This window comes from Macaca nemestrina, unplaced genomic scaffold (assembly GCF_043159975.1).
Source record: "Macaca nemestrina isolate mMacNem1 unplaced genomic scaffold, mMacNem.hap1 Scaffold_82, whole genome shotgun sequence".
Lineage (NCBI taxonomy): Eukaryota > Metazoa > Chordata > Mammalia > Primates > Cercopithecidae > Macaca > Macaca nemestrina.
In genome coordinates this window covers 40,652-59,421 of record NW_027257873.1, presented here as the reverse complement: position 1 = coordinate 59,421, position 18,770 = coordinate 40,652, and the positions used below count along the sequence as shown (strand labels likewise).

General features: G+C 50.2%; 1 protein-coding gene across 8 annotated transcripts in view; it reads right to left on the bottom strand.

Annotated features, from left to right (window-relative positions):
- The window catches only part of LOC139361648 (disco-interacting protein 2 homolog C-like), a 217,552-nt gene that overhangs the window by 161,785 nt on the left and 36,997 nt on the right, over positions 1–18,770 (bottom strand). For 3 of the 8 annotated variants that reach the window (XM_071090351.1, XM_071090349.1, XM_071090365.1), the window contains exon 1: positions 10,482–11,796. The exons of 3 other annotated variants lie outside the window; for them this stretch is intronic. The gene's annotated coding sequence lies outside the window, so the exon portion shown is untranslated. Of the gene's footprint in view, positions 1–10,275; positions 11,797–18,770 lie in introns of those variants that run through there. 2 more of the 8 variants (XM_071090346.1, XM_071090348.1) reach the window with 1 other exon arrangement.

Genomic DNA, 18,770 nt, shown 5'->3' with positions numbered 1-18,770 from the left:
CCACAAGGCCGTTTGTGCCCTTCACTAAGACGCACGACTCTGTAATAACCCTCACCACAGCCCCTCAGGGTGGGTCCCAGAGGCAGTTGAGGCTTGTGGCTACGGACACTAACGAAACCAAAATCAGAGTACGCAGGTGCAGTCAAGTCATATGACTTCTCCACTAGCATATGCACAAATGTTCATCAGCAAATCTCATCTTCGCTTTACCTCCCTCCCATGACCTAAAAAGGAGTTCACCACACACACCCATACACACACACACCACTTCAAAAACAAAATTAGTACTTGCATTCAATTCTGGGCATTCGGAATAGACCTAATGGGTGATTAAATCTCTCCTCCAACCCATTGCTTAGTCTTCTTAGAGGATGAAGGATTTTGCATAACACAAGTCAACATATAAAACATCTGCTATAGAAACAGACTTTCAAGTGGTCCTCATTAGAGTGATTCAACTAATATACAAAGGACCCAACACACAGCACAGTGTATATTAGAAGAATGATTAATTTGTTCCCCTAAAAATCCTAATATCTACACAGAAAAAATACCCAATACACATTTTATCATTCTTTACCAGTATAGTCATACAAAGGAGTATCACAAAAGCAAAAGAACAGATTTGGTTTGACTCACAGTTCTAAGTTTAATATAAAATTGCTAAAACCACCAAGACAAACATGACTATGAAATATTTAACGATCTTCACCTAAATTCAAGTCACCATTCAACCACCAATACCTCTGCTCTCCTTACGGGAACTTTCCAAAAGTAAATTCTGGAATTAACAGGACAAAATTTTCTGGTGATAGAAATTAGGAAGAAATTGGTTGAAGGCCGTTCCTTGGCTGTCAAACTTTTTCTCAATAATATTTTGTAAAATAAAAGCGTCAAACAGATCTTTACATTAACTTACAATCTATCAAGCAATACTGGAGCAAGCTTTAAATATTAGCCACATTCTGTCAGGGCTGACTAACATTAAATCAGTATCAGTCTCATGTCTTGTAGGATCCACAGCTCATCTTCTTAAAACCACTTAAGATTTCATAATTAACTCAATTAAACAATGTAAGTCATCTCCTTGATCTTTGACATGAAGGGGTAATTTTCCCCCAAAATAGTACCTCTTTCCTTGACATGATTTAATCTGTGGTTAGAGTATTTAACAGGATTTCTTTCCTTCTTAGAAAATAAAATATACACCTTTCCAATATGAAAAACTCTAACTGATGATGCCATAGCTTACCCAGGTCAAAAGCATTTTTTTTTTTTTAAGTTAAAAAAAGAACCTAACTGCATCTTTGGACCTTATGTGAGGTAGTGTCCAGGGTCACTGGGACCTCTACTTGGCCAGTGTAGCTGGGTACCAATTAAAGACAGAAACCCAAGCATTCACTCAAAGCCCCTTCCCAGCTGTTCATCCTAGTGGAAGAAGCCATGAGTACAAACGAATGCGGCATTCTACGGAGGGCTTTGGGGATAGGCTGCTTGAGAACATCAAAGTGGCTCACGTCCCCCGAGTATAAAGCCAGTGACTGCTCTCAGCTTCCATCCACAGTAGCCAAGGTCTGGAATCACCTGAGGGCCCGTCAACAGGGGATGAAGGGAACGTGGCCCGAACACACACAGGAGCAATACTCCACCACACAGCGGAGAGCCCTGTCATCCGCGGCAGCATGGATGGAGTTGGAGGACATTACGTTAAGCAAACGAGCCAAGCAAGGAAACGGCGCATGTTCTCACTCATAAGCAGGAGCTGAGAGCAGATCTCATGGAGGCCAAAAGTAGGTGGTCAACAGGGCCCAGCAGAGCCCACTCATAAGCAGGATGGGCAGAGGCTGGTAATGTGCACAAACACACAGCCTAATGGGAACACGAGACCTACTATTGATAAATCAGCAGGGGGATGGCAGTGGGTCATCTACTGTGTATTTCAAAACAGCTAGGAGAGAATAACTTAACATAACCAGCACAAGGAAAAGAAACTATTTAAAGTGAAAGACATCCCAAGTACACAGATTTCGTCAATATAGGGGTGAATCAAGGTATCACATGCACTCTGAAAATATGTACGTATATTATGTATCAACAGAAACAAAAACCAATGACAGAACCATTTGCGAAGCACGTGCAGGAGAAGAATGGGAAGCCTGACATGGTGTGGCTGTGTGTCCCCACCCAAATCTCATGCTGAACTCTAACCCTATGTTGGAGGTGAGCCCTGGTGGGAGGTGATTGACTCATGGGGGTGGTTTCTAATGGTTTAGCACAATCCCCCAAGTGCTGTCCTCATGATCGTTCTCCTGAGATCTGGTTGTTTGGAAGTGCATGGCACCTTCCCCTTCACTCTCTCTCCCCTTCCAGCCATGTGAAGACATGCCGGCCTCCCCTTCACCTTCCACTCTGATTGTAAGTTTCCCCAGATGTAGAAGCCTGTACAACCCACAGAACTGTATGCCGATTAAACATTTTTTTTCCTTATTACCCAGCCTCAGATAGTTCTTTATAGCAGTGGAACAACAGTACAGTCCTCAGGACCAGCAATGTTTTCCTTCTACCCAGCGGCCAACAAGGTCCTACACCGTAGCTGGTTTTCCAAAGCTTTGCCAGAATGCTGAAGCTGTTTTGGGGATACTAACTTTCCCCATCTCTGGCAAACCAGATGGGGCATCCTATTTGGCTCTTACCACCTTTCTCAGAGAAACCCCACCTCTGAAACAGCCTCCACCAGGGGCCTCCTTCAGCAGCAACAAAGCTGAGTGTTCCTTGCACTTCCCTTCTTCTGAACAAGTAAACATCTTAAGCTTGTTTTTCCATCTTCCCAGCTCATTGAAAAAAATATCTTATGCTTTCTATTTTCCTGACACACACACATGGAAGAGAAGTGCCGTGAGGGCAGGGGCTCTTGTTTTCCCGGATCTGAGCCTGGCCCTCAAACACTAGCCGAATACTAACACGATATCCAGAGGCAGAAATGCAAATATCCATATGACTTCAAATACCCTAAGGACCTAACAGGCCGAGTGGCCCATGTAACTATGGTGTGCTGGGCCATTCAACTGGTGTCCAAATCCCTGTCCAATTGAGCTCTTTAATTTCGAGACTTTTCAGACAGCTGTTGTTTTGTTGTTGTTGTTGTTCTGTTTTGTTTTTATTAAAGGGATATGTTACAATTATAATCAAGAATATCCCAGGCCGAGTGTGGTGGCTCTTGCCTGTAATCCCAGCACTTTGGGAGGCCAAGGTGAGCGAATCACCTGAGGTCAGGAGTTCAAGACCAGCCTGGCCAACATGTTGAAACCCCGTCTCTACTAATACAAAAATGAACCAGCCATGGTGGCAGGCACTTATAATCCCAGCTACTCAGGAGGCTGAGGCAGGAGAATGGCGTGAACCAAGAGGTGAGGCTGCAGTGAGCCAAGATCGTGCCACTGCATTCCAGCCTGGGCAACGCAGCAAGACTGTCTCAAAAAAATAAAAATAAACCAATACTCCCAGTTAGTTCTTCACCAATGTCAGATACCTCAGTTTAAAGAAAAATATGAAAGCATGTTTTTATATTTCAGTGTTGAATTTAACCATATCTTTTAACCATACCTTTTAAGAAGATATGAAGATAGAACTTCCTCAAGGATTGGGGGAGAGAAAAGCAGTTAAGAAAATCTTAAAACCTCAGGAGAAAAACAAGTATGGGTTAAGACCTCAAGGCAAAACTTTTTCTTTGCACTTTGATTTCAAAAGAACAGAGATGCCCAAATTATGAACTCTCCCATCTGCATTTTATATTCGTCTGTGTCCTTTGAAAGGCTGGAGATGGGATCCCAGGTTCCAAAGTGCCTGGCCGTGGCTCACATCAGGCGGCATCTTTCACAGCCGTTTACTCCCCTGACTCTGCCTAGAGAGGTCTGTGGCCCAATTTACAAAAAAAAGGTCCTAATTTACTCACGTTCATCACTTTGAGCAGAGTCTCAAGAAATGAGGCAAATATTGACACTCCACAGAAGCAAGTACTCTCTTCCTAAAAGTCAAGTGTCAGGTTCCCATGAGCCAGGCAGCTTGCGTACAGAAAGCACTGGCTGACTTGCTGGTTTAATGTTAAATGCATTTAAAATGTTAAGTGATCAAACCCCCCTCCCAGTGGGTGTGCGCGTTGAGCTGGCTGCAGTAGTGATGCAGACCACGTTCTTTCCTTTGGTTTTGCTTCAAGCAGAGCACCCCACACCCAGGAAGAGGCCGAAGGATGGCATCGAGGTCTAGGACAGATTTAAGGAGAGCTGCAGGCTGACTGCCTCATCTGCAAATAGTCTCTCATTTCAGAGAAAATCACTGAACAGAGTTCATAACACGTGAATTTTTAAAATTCATATTTCTACTTTCATCCCATTAGAACTTTTGAACCTCCACCTCCCACCTAGAGAACGTCAGCTCAAGCCGATCACAGCGCAGTGCGATTTTCTATAAATAATGTGCACGCCTGCATCTGAGCTGAGATGTGAATGTCTGGAATGTGCCTGCCAGGCCCAGGAGGAACTGCAGCAAGTGTGGGGACACAAGCCGCTAAGGAATCTGATTTGGAGGGAACTGGAGGCAACTAAAACTAGGTCCACTGGTTTTTCTTGGTAAGGTTTGACCAGGCAAACTGTTATCACTGTTGCTAATTTATGGTAATTGGCATGGGGACTTAACAGTAAGTAATTAGAGCAATTACAGAATTTGCTACTCAATTACAATGGCACAGATTCCTGAGAATGGAAGATCTGTTGCCCAGGAATAGAGTTCAAGAGGTCCTCCCCATGCTCCGAGGAACATGGCATTTCCACGCACCCCTGCTTTGGTCCCTGGCCACCACCATCCTGATCTCGGCCGTCTGATGGCATCAGTCCCCAAAGCTGGAAACACCTGACACCTCTTGTCACCCTCCCATCTGCCCTGCCTTCCTCCAGTCCGGGATATTCAGGGATGCCCACATACAGGACCAGGAAACCAGGGTTATCCCAAACCTGTGCCTGCATTCAAAGTCCTCCACGGCAGCACAATCACCAATGGCCAATACTCCCAGAACCTTCCACCTCAAAACGGGAGCACATCTGGATTCAAGCTGACAATGCTGCATTCTCTTTGCCATGTACACATGGAGGCATGTCAGGTTCCACCTAAAGGTATCAGGTTCCACGCTGCTCAGGAGCCCAAACCTAGTCACTCTGCATGATCTCAATTCACCATCCACAGAGAAGCCTGCAGTTTTCCTCTGGTGCACGGTGTGGATGGTGGATGGTGGATGCATTTCCCCTGAAGACTCGGAAACAGAAGCCTGGCCAAGGAGGCCAGTCACCCCAGCCCCTGCAAGGCCCGGACGTGACCCTCTGCTGTCTGCACACAGTACCCAAGTCTAGCAGTGCTGGCTCTGTGGTGGGATCCATCTGGGCCTGCAGAGGACCCGGGGCACAGGAACCGTGCAGCCTGGCTGCAGCCGGAGGCCTAAGGGATCCCCACGAGGCTCTCCAGCCTAGGTGCCCTCACCACAGGCAGAGCCATGCAAGAGAGTTGCCTGCTGAACTGGAAACGCCCCAATCTGCTCAGCCAACACAGAAAGACAACAGCCACCTACAGCTGCTGAGCCCCGAAACGTGGCCACTGGGCCTGAAGGGTTGAATCTGGAATTTCATCTGTGAAGTTCTTTTCAAATGTGTTTAGCTATGTAATCAAATCTTTATTCTAATTCAATTTAAAGGAGCCTCTGGCTATGGGCTCCCTTCTCGGGCTTCACAGCTCCAGGGAGTAAGAATGGGAGAGAGAGAGGCCCAGAGCCTCTCTGCATTCTCCACGTTAATTCAACAAGTCATCATAAGGAAAGGCACTCCAGCAGGAGAGGTGTACACGGGAAGAACTGGGTTGGCCCTGACAAGCATGACCCCCATGGCATCACAGCTGCCTCAGGCAACAGGCAAAAGACAATGATGCCCACCTGGACAGGCCACCGGATGTGATGATGCACCCCCAAGCCCTAGTCCCACAGCAGCCAGAGACCACCCGCTGCTCATCCCGGGTGAAACAGGCAGAGCTACCCGAGCTATCAAAAGCAGGAAGAATTAAGGAAGCGATTCCCACGACACACGTGACACTCCTTGGAGACAGACACAGGCTTCGCTGTGAAAGTGCAGAGGACGGTGGAGTCCCTAGGCAGGCTGCTTCTTCCAACGATCAGGAAGAAACCAGATCCATTTCCTTGTAGGAGAATCATTTGTACCGTGATTAGACAGAAGACAGAAGGTGGCTGATGTTATCAAATCATCAAGCACCTCACGGCTGCTTCTCCAAGGAAGGCCTGGAAACTTGCAGCCACCCGCGTAGGGGCCGCAGTGTTTACAATGGAGATACGGGTGACCGAGGTCTGGCTTCCTCAGGGAAGCTACATTTGAACTTTCACCACTGAGGAATCGGTCATTTACAGTCACTCACCCTCAATGCAGAAGAGGGCTCAAGACACTGCACCAGACTTCAACACTCAGGGTTGGGGTTAGGGTCAGGGTCAAATTCACAAGTTTTACAAGATGTATTTCCTTGGGATGCCAGAAGAGATGCAGCTTCACACCCCCGACCTCCATGGTTTGCTTAGCCCCTTCACCAGTGGATCTCACCAACAGATGACACATCCACGCCTCATCCATGGCAGCACAGAAAACCACTTGGAAGACAGCCACTCCCACCAAGCTTCCTGACTTTGGTGTTTAAAATCTGCATCTCATACGTGAGATTACACTCCTCCGAACAACGACATTGCCACTGTCATTTCACCCAAAAGGGCTTTAGGAAGTGACACGCGGTCCAGACGCCAGAGGTCGCCGGCCGCCTTACTCTAGCCTAATTCCTTTGTGCCTGTATGGAGGCTTCACAGATACAGCCCATTAATGACTGTATGAGAAGCTCAGGGCATAGACGAACTCAGTGCTGAATTTTTTCCATTTATCACCCTTTGTTTTGTCCAGAAGACAGCTGAGAAAGGCGGGGGCAGATCATCTCCTCGAGTGTAATGACTCTAGCCACTTCTCTTCACCCCAGGTCACCACTCAGTCAACACCCTTTTGAGAAACCAAAGCAATTCTGTTCCCTTCACTCTGGGTTCCAAGCACTAAATTCCTCCGTTTTATCAATTAGATTATCAAGCAGCCGTTTGTAATCTGGACTGCAATCTGATACGAAATTTAAAGCTAATTTAAGTTGCGGTAATAGCTCCTATTCACATTATAGATAAGGCATGAATGAAAACTTTAATCTGTTCATAGGACCAACTTTGTAAACAAACCAATTATTCAAGCAATGATTGTCTTCAGTTAGATGCAAATTACTTTGCTCATAAAAGATTTTCCAGTAGGAATTTTTAAATCCATGGTCTGTCTTTTCTGAGCCTGTCTCTGCACCTTCCCCTGAGTGCACAGCAGGACTTCTCAGGGCATCCCATCAGCAGACCCACTGAAGAGAATAAGCCCGCAGCCCGCAGCCCCCAGCCCAGGAATCAAGTCCGAGCCCCAGCAGCCCCTCGTCCAGCCGGGGCTTCCTCACCAGCACAGCACCCAGAGGTCTTCCAGGTTTAATGCCACGTGTGCGTGGAAAGTAGAGTGCTGGAAGGAACACAATAGACATTCAACAATGCAAATTCCCCCCTGGAACAGCCCAGCAATCCTCTACCTTCCCCAAAGTACCCATGCTAGGCAGGCGTAGAGTCCAATGGGGGTGCCTAGGCATCGGCATTTAACACTATTCTGATGAATAAAAGTTTGAGAGGTCGGTCAGCGAGAGGCTGTCGTGGCCTCCACTCATTTGCAGGCTCTGAAGAGACACAGATTCAGGTAACAGGCCAGACAGGACAGGACAAGGATGAGGAGGTGGAGGGCAAATTCCATGGACCACCATCCGCCCCGCCATCCCCACTGAGACTCCGTGATTTAAAGAGAGGCAAAGCCAGGGAGAAAAGATGCCCGCACCACACGAGCGACTGAGATTTCACCTAAAGCACGCAGCATGTGGCTGAGGGCCAAGGTTGGGCAAGCCAGGAGCACAGAACGGGGTTCACTGGCCCAGAGGTGTCTCCCACACCCACACCCCGTGCAGACCTCCCAAGCACTGCCTGTGTCTCCTGCCTGGTTTAGTTCCTCCCCGCCTTCTACTGTGTTGGTTTCTCAGCCGCCACCCACCACCACACAACCCTCTCTACAAGCTTGGTGGACTGAAAAGAGCGGGGGCGGGTAAGATCTGGGCTCTGGGGCCAACGTCCTGCCGGAGACATTAGTTCCAACCCACCTAGCTGTGATGTGAGCCCCCGAGATTTCTCAAATGTGAGATGGGAAGGTAACTGAACCCACTCACCAGGACGGCTGTGCAGACTGAGATTACATATAGCCACACCTCGGCATCCACCACACGTGGGACCCCAGTCGTGTTGCCCCGATGGGAATCCCTCTATCTATGCCCCTTCTGCTACCAGAGCCAACTCCCAGCAGTAGCTGTGGAGGGTGCATCCTCTATTCCCACTCCACTCCCCTCCCATCGCTCCACGCCGTGACCTGCCACGCAGCGGCCACCAGCAAATCCGGCCCCACTGGATAACCGACCACCAGCCCCCCCCTCACTTTGGGGCGTCTTCCACTTGCAGTTCTGAAGCAGGCCGAGAAACCGCCCTCAAGGGCAGTCACCTGTTCCTTATTGCATGTAATGACCTGCCACGCAGGACCACCAGCAAACCCAGCTCCACCATCCAGGCTCCTGTGGATTAACCGAACCCCCACCCCCCACCTTGGAGCGTCTTCCACTTGTGGTTCTGAAGGGGGCCGAGAAACCGCTCTCAAGGGCACTCACCTGTTTCTTATTGCATGTAATGACCTGCCAAGCAGGGCCACCGGCAAACCCAGCTTCACCGTCCAGGTTCTGGTGGGTAACTGCCCCCGTCCCCCGCTTCCTCCTGGGGTGTCTGGGAGGCTCAGAAACTGCCCTCCACGGGCACTCACCTGTTCCTTATTGCACTAATACCTCATTTACAGAAATCCACTTTGACTTTCCAGCACTGCAGTTGTGACAATTTAGCAATCCTGCTTGCAAGCTACAAGAGCTTGAGGTCACGTCCACCTCACCAGTATCCCAGAGACCCAGCACTATCCCACTGTGTTTAAAATTCCAAAATACTCCTGCAAAATGCTACTGGCATTTGCTTTGCACATAAAATGCTAACAACCTTCAAGTGAAACAAATATCTTCAACAGTTTGGTACAATGACATGTGAGTTACACATCTGCCAAGTTGTAAAGCCTCATGCATTTATAACATTTTATGTACGGTCAAATGGTTCATTAATATAAATTATGAAAATCTCTAAGAAACAGGTTTCTTCTGGCATTAGATGACCAAAGGAAAACTGGGTTCTGGCTGGCTTGCGGGCCTGTAGAGGCAGACATATCTGCTGACACAACCAAGCTCCTTCCCACTGATGTGGCCTCATCCCAGGCCCCTCACCCGGATGCCTGCAGGCCCCTGGAGGAGCAAGCCTGACCTGTCCACATTTCTCAAATGCACAGCTGTTGCTCACACTGCAGATAGAGTTCAAGGCAAGAGCAGGCCACCATGCTAAAAATACCACGCAGCGTCCACGCCAGGTGACGGTGGTTTTCACTCCATCCCAAAGCCCCATGTATGAGTTTACAGCCATGATTACCACATGGATTTTTAGACCCTCAAGACATACTTTGTTTCCTTTTATGCAACAAAGTTAAAAGACTATCACTCAGATATAGGCTCTGAAACTGTGGAATAATTATTTGGGAACAGAGCCTCTGCCAGGTCAGGATTAGCACTTGGGACAACACCCCGTGACCTCGGTCCACACAAACCCATCCAGACCAGAAGCCTCCCGCACTGTCATTTCTGTGGATTTCTGTAAACGAGGTATTACTGCAATAAGGAATAGATGAGTGCCCTTGGAGGGCAGATTCTGAGCCTCCCAACCACACGGCCATTTTCAGGCTGAAGCCGCACCACCTCCAGAAACACTGTCCCTCGCCGAGGTGTGCCTGGCTTCTCCCTTTTTCCAAAACTTAACAAAACCTGAAAAGGACAGGTCTGTGTAGAAAAACACAAACTACTTGCGATTCCTCTTCCCAGTTCACGCTGTAGGAAGCTCGTCTCGGCCCTCACCGTGTTCTGACTGTGGCTTGGTTCCCATAAGAAATAAAGTCAGAATTCTAGTCCCTGTCTCCTGGGCAGTGTGGCAGGCATACATACCTTCAGTTATATGAGGAAAGGCGTGGCGAGCCCCCTTCCTTCAGTAAAACTGCACAGTTCCCAGAACCCTGATGCCATCTCCCTCACACCACTGTGAACACCTGGACAGAGCACATTTCAATGCGTGCACATTTGTGGGCTAGTTTTCTATTTCTCCACTAAATCACCCCAAATTTAGCGCCCTAAACTCTGACTTATTTTCTCACATTTCTGGAAGCTGGAGTTCAAAACAGGTCCCACCATCTAACGTCGAAGTGGCGGCAGGGCTGGCTCTGGGGAAGCGACCGTCTCCTTGCCTCCCGCAGCCTCTAGAGGCTTCTGCATCCCCTGGTCCATATGGCACCCACTATCTTCAGGACCCACAGCGGCTCTGACGGCCCCTCAACTGGAAGACGCAGAAACGTCAGGAGCCCGGGAACCTAGTGCTAAGGCCAAGCCTCCCCACCCTCCCAGCTCCTCACACACTCCCGTGTGAGCTAATATAGATTCCACTTTAACTAGTGTCACCTGTGTAAGGGGTAAGTGCCCAGCTGTGAACTGGTTAACCTCGCCCACACAAACCCCGAGAATAAACTCACAGGCCATGGACCACTCCACAAGCAATAAGCGACCACCTGCTCAGGGACCTCCATGCCCCAGCAGAGCCCTCCGGTACCTCCTTGTGAGCTCAGACTGGCAGCAGGGTTCTGCAGCGCCAGAGGGCCCTGGATAAAAAAGACAGCTCCCATATCGGGAGGCACCGCCCGCGGTTGGGTTCCCAGTACTTTAATAGCCCAGGTGGACAAGCCGGGGCGCATGCAACCCCATCACCAGAATAACGGCTGCACGTGGCGAGTGCACGGGTGGCCACCACTCAGCCCAGCTGGCCGCGCTAAGCACATCACCACCGTGACGCCCAATCAGATTGAACTGCTGGAACAGTCCCAGCATCGGCCCCCAAGAACATTCTGGATCACAATTCAGAGTAGTGATTGCGATCAGGGCCACATGTGGCTGAATGTTTTTACAGGAGGACACCACAGCTGGACTGACGCCACAGCTGGATCTGGCTGGACTGAGAGCATTTCCCACTGGACATTCTTACAACACCATTTTATTTGCGCTTTATTAAACTTCTATGGCTTTTTTCTGCTTATCTACTTTATGGGAGTGTTTCTTGTTCTTCTGACTGCGGTGATACTTCAAGCTACAACTATCAATGTGTAAATTAGTTTGGAAGTCGCCTTATCATTAAACATTTCACAAGCAAGCAGTCAGAGGCACCTAACCCGGAGGCCTCTTTTCTTCTCTGAGCCAAAGCTACCTTGGACTCAAAGAAAATGGCACATGGAGGGGGGCTGGATCTCCAGCGCCCATTCCTAGGGAGCCTCCTGGGGAGCAGATATGGAGGGAGAAGCCCTGGGTTATGGCACTGTCGTACTAAAGAAAAGTCTATTTGGGTAATGTAAGCACCAGACTTAAGAGATTAAGCAAACCATGAAAAGAAACTACTAACCACAGCTTCTCCAAAACAGAGCTAAACTCCCTTTAGTTTGAATTGGAAAAGCAGAAGTGATGATCAGGATACAAAAAAAAAAAAAAAAAAAAGAAAGAAAAAAACAAAAAGAAATGACACAGTATCTGAACACAGGAGAATAATCAAGGGCCACTGTCTCTTCCTGTGTCAGTGGGAGCCTCGCATCTAAGCTGGATTTAGAAGGTTGCTACTTTGGACTGAAAGGTATCCCCAACTCTAGTTTGTAAGCAAGTGGAGCAGAATGCTTCAATTATTTCAAGGTTTAGCGGTAAAGCTCTGCAACTCTTACAACCATTTTAATTGGTGTGAATTTTAAAGTGACTCAATCTGTTGGCTGGAGTATCTAACGGCTTAACCACGGGGTCACGTTGGAAAATTTTTCCAATTGCTTTTGTTTTTCCTACTGAAGATGCATTTGAACGTTCTTGTAGTTTGCAGTTGGCTGGTTCTGATGTTTGGTCCTGAGGAAGCCCAAGTATCCGTAGAGGAAGAATCTGAAACCTCAAGCCACTCGAGTGCTGTCTGGGCAGATGGAGACCCCAACCCGAGGGCCACTGACGGGCTCAGCATGGGCGCAGGGCCGCCCGATGCAACAGGCCACGTATTTGCCGGTTACAAAACATCATAAGCACACACCCCCAGGTGTGCACACACGCTCTGTACACATCTGTCCCTATCAACACCAGCACACACCCCCAGGTGTGCACACACGCTCTGTACACGCTCACGTCTGTCCATGCCAACGACAGCATACACCCCGAGGTGTGCACACACGCTCTGTACACATCTGTCCCTGCCAATGCCAGCACACATCCCCAAGGTGTGCACACACATTCCATACGCGCTCACATCTGTCCCTGCCAACGCCGGCATACACCGCCAAGGTGTGCACACACGCTCTGTACACACTCACATCCCTCCCTGCCAATATGAGCACACATTCCCAGGGGTGCACACAGGCTCTGCACATACTCATGTCTGTCCCTGCAGCCTGAGTCAAACAGTCACAGAGAGGCAGAGGAGGAGGAAGAAGGATGCGATGGGCACTAAGGTCCTGGGCCAGTTCCCCTCCCTACCTCGGGAGAGACCCCTCATGTGATCCTGCCATCACTCACCCTTCCGCCTCCATCCTCCATCCTCCCACAGGGATCAGGAGGATGCCCACTGCACAGAGCTGTGATGAGCATGAACAGAAGATGGCAGGAGCTCACGCCAAGGTGCTGAGCACGGGGCCTACGGAGTGCTTCTTTCTGCTGTGGCTGACATCATCAAACAGAGACTGACACAGCTTCTGCAGAGAATGCCACTTGCTAAGAAACTGAAACGTGTGACCTAGGAGCCTGTGAAGGTCTAAGAACAAACCAACAAACCAAACGGTTTTGTTTGTTTTTCAAACACCATAGCCTGTTTTTTCTTTTTTTTCATGCTCTACCTTGGGTATCATTTAGTTAAATTTCAAAGTAAGTCCAATAATTACACAAAATCACAGGACTGAGCATGGAGCATTGTTTCACTTCATGTCCTCCAGCCTTTAGGACACATTAAGGAAAGACATGATTCCAGGATTCCCATTAGAAAGGCTGCCCTGAGGCACCTGCTGGGGCAGCCAAATTGCAGCTGTTGATGCTGCCCCCAAGCTGCTTGGATGAAGCAGAAGATTCCGGAGATCTCCTCTCTTCTGCCCCTTGTCCAGGAGAGAAGGTGGGGGGAGAAAGGTGAGAGAAGATAGGAAGAAGGAGAGGGGAAGGAGGGAGAGAGGAGGGGAGAGGGAGGGAGAGAGGAGGGGGGAGGGAGGGATAGGGAGAGGGAGGGAGGAGGGGCATGTTCCATCCACCAAGGCAGCTACACTGCAGAGAGAATGGAGGGTGTGTTGCCTCTCAGGACAGCAAGTTCAAGCTGTTTATAATTGTTAGCATAAACAGTGACCAGCTGAGGACAGGGCTGTCATTGGAGTTGACGTTTTATTTTCATAGTTGATATTGGGGACCTGGACCTAAAGCAGCGTGCCTTGCCCTTTTGCCAGATGGGCCTATGCTTCTCTATACTTGAGTCTATTTGACTAAATACCCGATATTGACTAGGAATTATGACGTGTAGGATACCCCTTACCACAGTAACATCAAACTCATATTCTAAATGCAATTTATTCAGGGACTGGCTTCTAACTCTGGGTGGGAATGTTAAGCTCAGTCCAGTTCAATTCAGTAAGCATTTATCAAGAAACTCCTAGACCAAGAGCTCTGTTAGACACTGGGTATGGGGGGTGATGGGGATACGAAGATGTGGAATTAGAACTCGAGAAGCTCAAATGCTTCCATTTAATTCCCTAATGCAATTACTAAGCTTCAACCTGATGGCTGTAATGTCTAAATTCACTTTTTCTTTATTCCAGTTCTACATAACAAAGCATAAATAATCACAGAGGAATGATTCTGTGTTGGACTATTCAGTGGACAGAGAAGAGCATTCTGACCAGTGTGAGACACTGTCTTCCTTCTCAGGGAGCCCGTGAGGTGGCTGCACAGAGCACACGCGTGAAGATTCAGGAACACGAGCATCAGGTGATGGGAGGGGCACGGAGGCAGCACCAGAAAGATGCCTGCCGAGAGGCCGCTGCAGCCAGGCCGGCCGGGAAGGTCACGGGAGTGGGCGCAGGCATCTCCCTCCAGCCGCACTTGGTTTTCATGAGGACGCGTGCACGGAAGGGGATGACACCGAAATGCTGTGGCGCTGAGGGGAGGAAGGGAGGGACACAGGGCCGACGGCTGGCCCCCACCCCTTCCGTCCCTGCCCCTATGAACGCTGCCAAAATCAGCCCCAACGGGGAGAAATGAGGTGGGTGAAAGACGTGGACAGACTTGGCTTCCATGGAATTCACAGATTCCAGTCATTAAAAATCCCTTCTGAGTTTTCACCTGGAAAACTTTGCCAATGTACTTAGGGACAAGAGGCGGAAGATGAAGCCAACACAATTGGGCTCAAACTGCCACCCTTCTCCTTCTCTCTTCATCCACCACCCTCCCTGGGCCCCTGAGTGTGAGAACCAGGAGATGCACAGCCCAAGGGTGCAGCCCCCGACCAGAGGAGGGAGCCGCACGGCGGGGCCCCCAGCACGTGGATGGCAGGATCTGTGCTATGTCAGTCCCAGGGCCCCAAGCAGAGAAGGCCTGGGGCTCCCAGCTGAAGTTTTGCTGTCTACTCTCTCACCAAAGTCGAGAAGGACTGAGTGGGACCAACGCTGCACCTGGCGGCTCCTCAGTGGCTGCCGATGTGGTCCTCACGCTGCAGGTGAGACCCTCTAGGGAAGCCCAGACAGTGGCGAGAATCACAGCCAGGAGTGCTCCAGTTGCCCCAAAACTCCAGCATAGCCTGAGGAAGGCAGCGCCCGCTCAGATCCCCGTGCAGGCTTGTATGGCACACTGGTGAGGCACACAGCACCAGAACATGGCACTTTAAGTGGCTTTGTGGGGTGTAGGAACACAAAGTGTGGTCTGGAGTGGCTCAGAAGTCACTCCCACCAGCCTGTGGGACCCGGACGGCCCCTTTGGACGTGGCTGGAGTCTCTCCAGGGCGGGCTCCAAAGTCCCAAGGATGAGGTGAGCGTCGGTCTTGCTCTGAGGAAGGCCCCTGACAAGTATCCTGAACATGCAGGTACACAGCTGGCTGACTCATCTGAAGGGACCTGCTGAGCTACGAGCTAGGGACAGCTAGAGAAAACTGCGTGAACCTTTGTGACTACTCACAGGTAGGTAGCTACTGCCTGAGACACAAAGGTAAAGAATTAACCTGAAACTGCATATTATAAAACTTATTTTTAAATGATGGCGCTTAATTGAAAAGACTCCCAAAGAATACTGCATTAGAAAGTGACAGAGTGAAACCGTGAGGCTGACCACAGGAGTCCCTGGAAATTTCACCAAATGTTGTGTCAAAACTGCACCTGATGAAACATTCCATTAATCACTCGAGTCCTCCCCACATACGAAGCTATGTAAAAAGTGTTCCCAGAAGCTAAAGTGAGCAGGAGGGCTGTGAACACACAAAGAGAGAGCCACTTCGTCCACGGACCACAACAAAAGAAACGCTAATGAGTGCCGACGACACGCTGGAGTCCAGGGCTCTGGGCGCAGCTGGGACGGGGACACTCAGGGTCCCACTGTCCAGATGGGAAACCAGGGTGGAAACACCAGGGAGCCTGTCCCAGGGTGCAGAGCTAGTGAACAGTGGTTCATACTGCGACAATCCCAGCTGCCAGGCTCTGGGGCTCCTCGGGACAGAATCCTGTTGACTTCACTCTGGGGTGCGAGAGGCGGCAGCATCCCCCAAAGGCACCTGGAGAAGTGGTGTTACCCTCCATCCCCTGTCCCCGGCGTTACCCTCCGTCCCCCTGTCCCTGGTGTTACCCTACTTCCTCTGTCCCCAGTGTTGCTCACCATCCTCCTCACCTCCAGGCCCCTCTCCCTGTCCTCCCTCGTTTTCCTGTTCAGCCAGAGCACATCACATGTCTCTTCCCTTTTCAAGAGACTCAGCTGCACCCAGAGGCATTCCAGCCTATTCAGGATGGGGCACACACCCTGGGGAAATGCCAGCACAGGGCCGGAAGGGCCTGAGACCCTCTCACTGTCGCCCAGGAAGGATGGAACAGCCCACGGTCATGCTCATTGTCAGGCAGGATGAAAACTTCTGGGTCCGAAATGTTCTTTTCACTGGAACTGTTCGGACCATTCGTGAACGAATCAGTTAAATACCAGCAAGTGCCACTCCCACTTATTCTCTGGCTAGTTTTCCACCCACCAGCAACCACACTCCTAGGAATTATCCCTAACGCAGAATCAGCGCCTTGTGCCTTTAGGAAAACCTCTTTCTCTCCAGCTTTGTCCTCCTTCCACAAAAGGTGCCTCTGACTGCCTCACTCGCTGTACCAGGATTTCACTCGGCTATGGAGGAAAATCTGCGTGGGGCTCAGAGGTGGGTGGTCCCTGCATGGGCAGCAGGTCTGTGACATCCTCCGAGGAGCCTGGCCCAGGCCTGCCTCACACGCCAGGACTCTGCCTTCTGGCCCTCGGGCCCCCGAAGCTGCTTTCCCTCCAGGTGTCATGCCCCGGGCAAGAAGGCCGGACAAGGGCCCAGGGCTGCTGTGGGTCAGGAAAGCCTCCTGACACCTCCCACTCCAGGACCCCCCATCAGCATCCCAGCATCTGGACCTGTGTCACCAGCCGCTCCGCCGTACAAGAGAATTGGATTTTCAGCTGGGTGTGCTGCTTCCCTAAACAAAGTAGGGTGTTGTTACTCAGGAAAAAGGAGAAAATTGGCATCTTCTTGGCAACCCCGCGACATCCAGCCACCGGTTCTCACCATCCCAGAGATGTCCATCCAGGGCAGATAGTGTCTTCAACCGAGCGCCACTGACCCAGAAGTACAGTAATTAGTACACTTTCACCAGAATCACCCACTCCTTCACCTTTACACTCAAGAAAAACATGTTTGCCAGGCAAATTAGATGTCCAGGAGGTGTAAGGAAACCCCAAGCCTGCTTTAAGCCTCAGACTTTTGAGACCGTTGAGGGCTGTGCGCACAAGAGCAAGGCTGCACCCGAAAGCTCTGCTTCTGCCGGACGTCATGGACAGACCACACGGCTCAGCCACATGGACCCTTCCAGGACTTCACGAGAGGGACTTCCGTGGTACATGCAATGATGTGCACTTCGTTCAGCCTCGAGCAGACCACGCCCTCGTTACAGGGTCGGTGGTCCACCTCCTGCCATCAGCCCCCCACCTCACCGAGGGTCTGTGTCTGCATCTGAAAGAACTTTGCTGTTTTACCTGGGTACGAAAATGCAGCATCGCGATGTTTAAAGGTCTTTAAATATCAACACTCCGGGTGCAGTCCTTGTCACTTTAATGCGGTCACTCGATGCAGGCCTCACTCACAACTCTGAGGTAGCTCATCCCTTCCCTACCTAACCAAGGAAGAAACGAAGGCATGGAAGGTGCAGCTCCTAAGGAGCAGATTAGGATTCAAACCAGTGAACTTCGTCACATGCTGACCTACCTCTCAGGCTGAGATAACGTTGAAAATTAACCAGGTAGAACAGCGTTCCATAAATCGGCTGGAAATGGTCCTTGTGCATGGGCCTGTGGTTACTCCCTGAAGAACAAGACCATTAGCCCAAAAATCCACCTGTGTCACACTCAAATGTTTACATATACAACTATTTTTAAAATAACCCAATCAAGCATGTTCACAGCCATTTAGAGCCATATAGATTGTCTGCTTCGCTGACAATCAACCCAAGACCTCTGTCGGCAAAGGCCACGGTGCCGGGTCCAGAGAAGGCGGGACAGAGACACAAGCAGGAACCTTTCCATCCCTGGGAGCCTCGCTCTGATCGGTCCGTGAGGACACGGTACAGACCGTGGGGCACAGGCAGACGGTAGGCCAGGAGAAGGGGCTGCATTGCCGGGAGGCAGTGCTTTGAGCTCTAATGGATGGAACACTGCTAACCAGTGAAGGTGGAGAGAGGGCACACGTCTGAGAACATGTAGAGGCAGCAAAGCACAGCCAGCCTCGGGGAACCAGAAGCCACAGGGACATCAGGTTGGGTGCTGCTGTCTGCCGGCCACTGGCTGGGGGACTGTACTGGGCCTGGAGGGACATCCCTGACACTCCCCACCAGATGCCAGGGGCACCCCCAGCCCCAGGTGAGAACCACGGATCCCATGGTGAATGAGGCCAGCCTGTGGGAAGTGGGGCTGGGACAGCTCTGTACAGCTTAATAGGAAAGTTGGGTTCTATTTTGTGGGGTTTTGGTCACGCCGATGGCTAGTCATGGCTGTCCGTCAGGAAGTGATTTGAGGATAGACTAGAGAAGGGGCTGCCAAGACCAGCGGAGCATTCGCTGTCCGGGTCCAAGGAAAAGGAAATAAAGGCTGGCGATGTGACAGTGGGGGGGAGCACAGAGCAAAGGAACTGGTGGAGA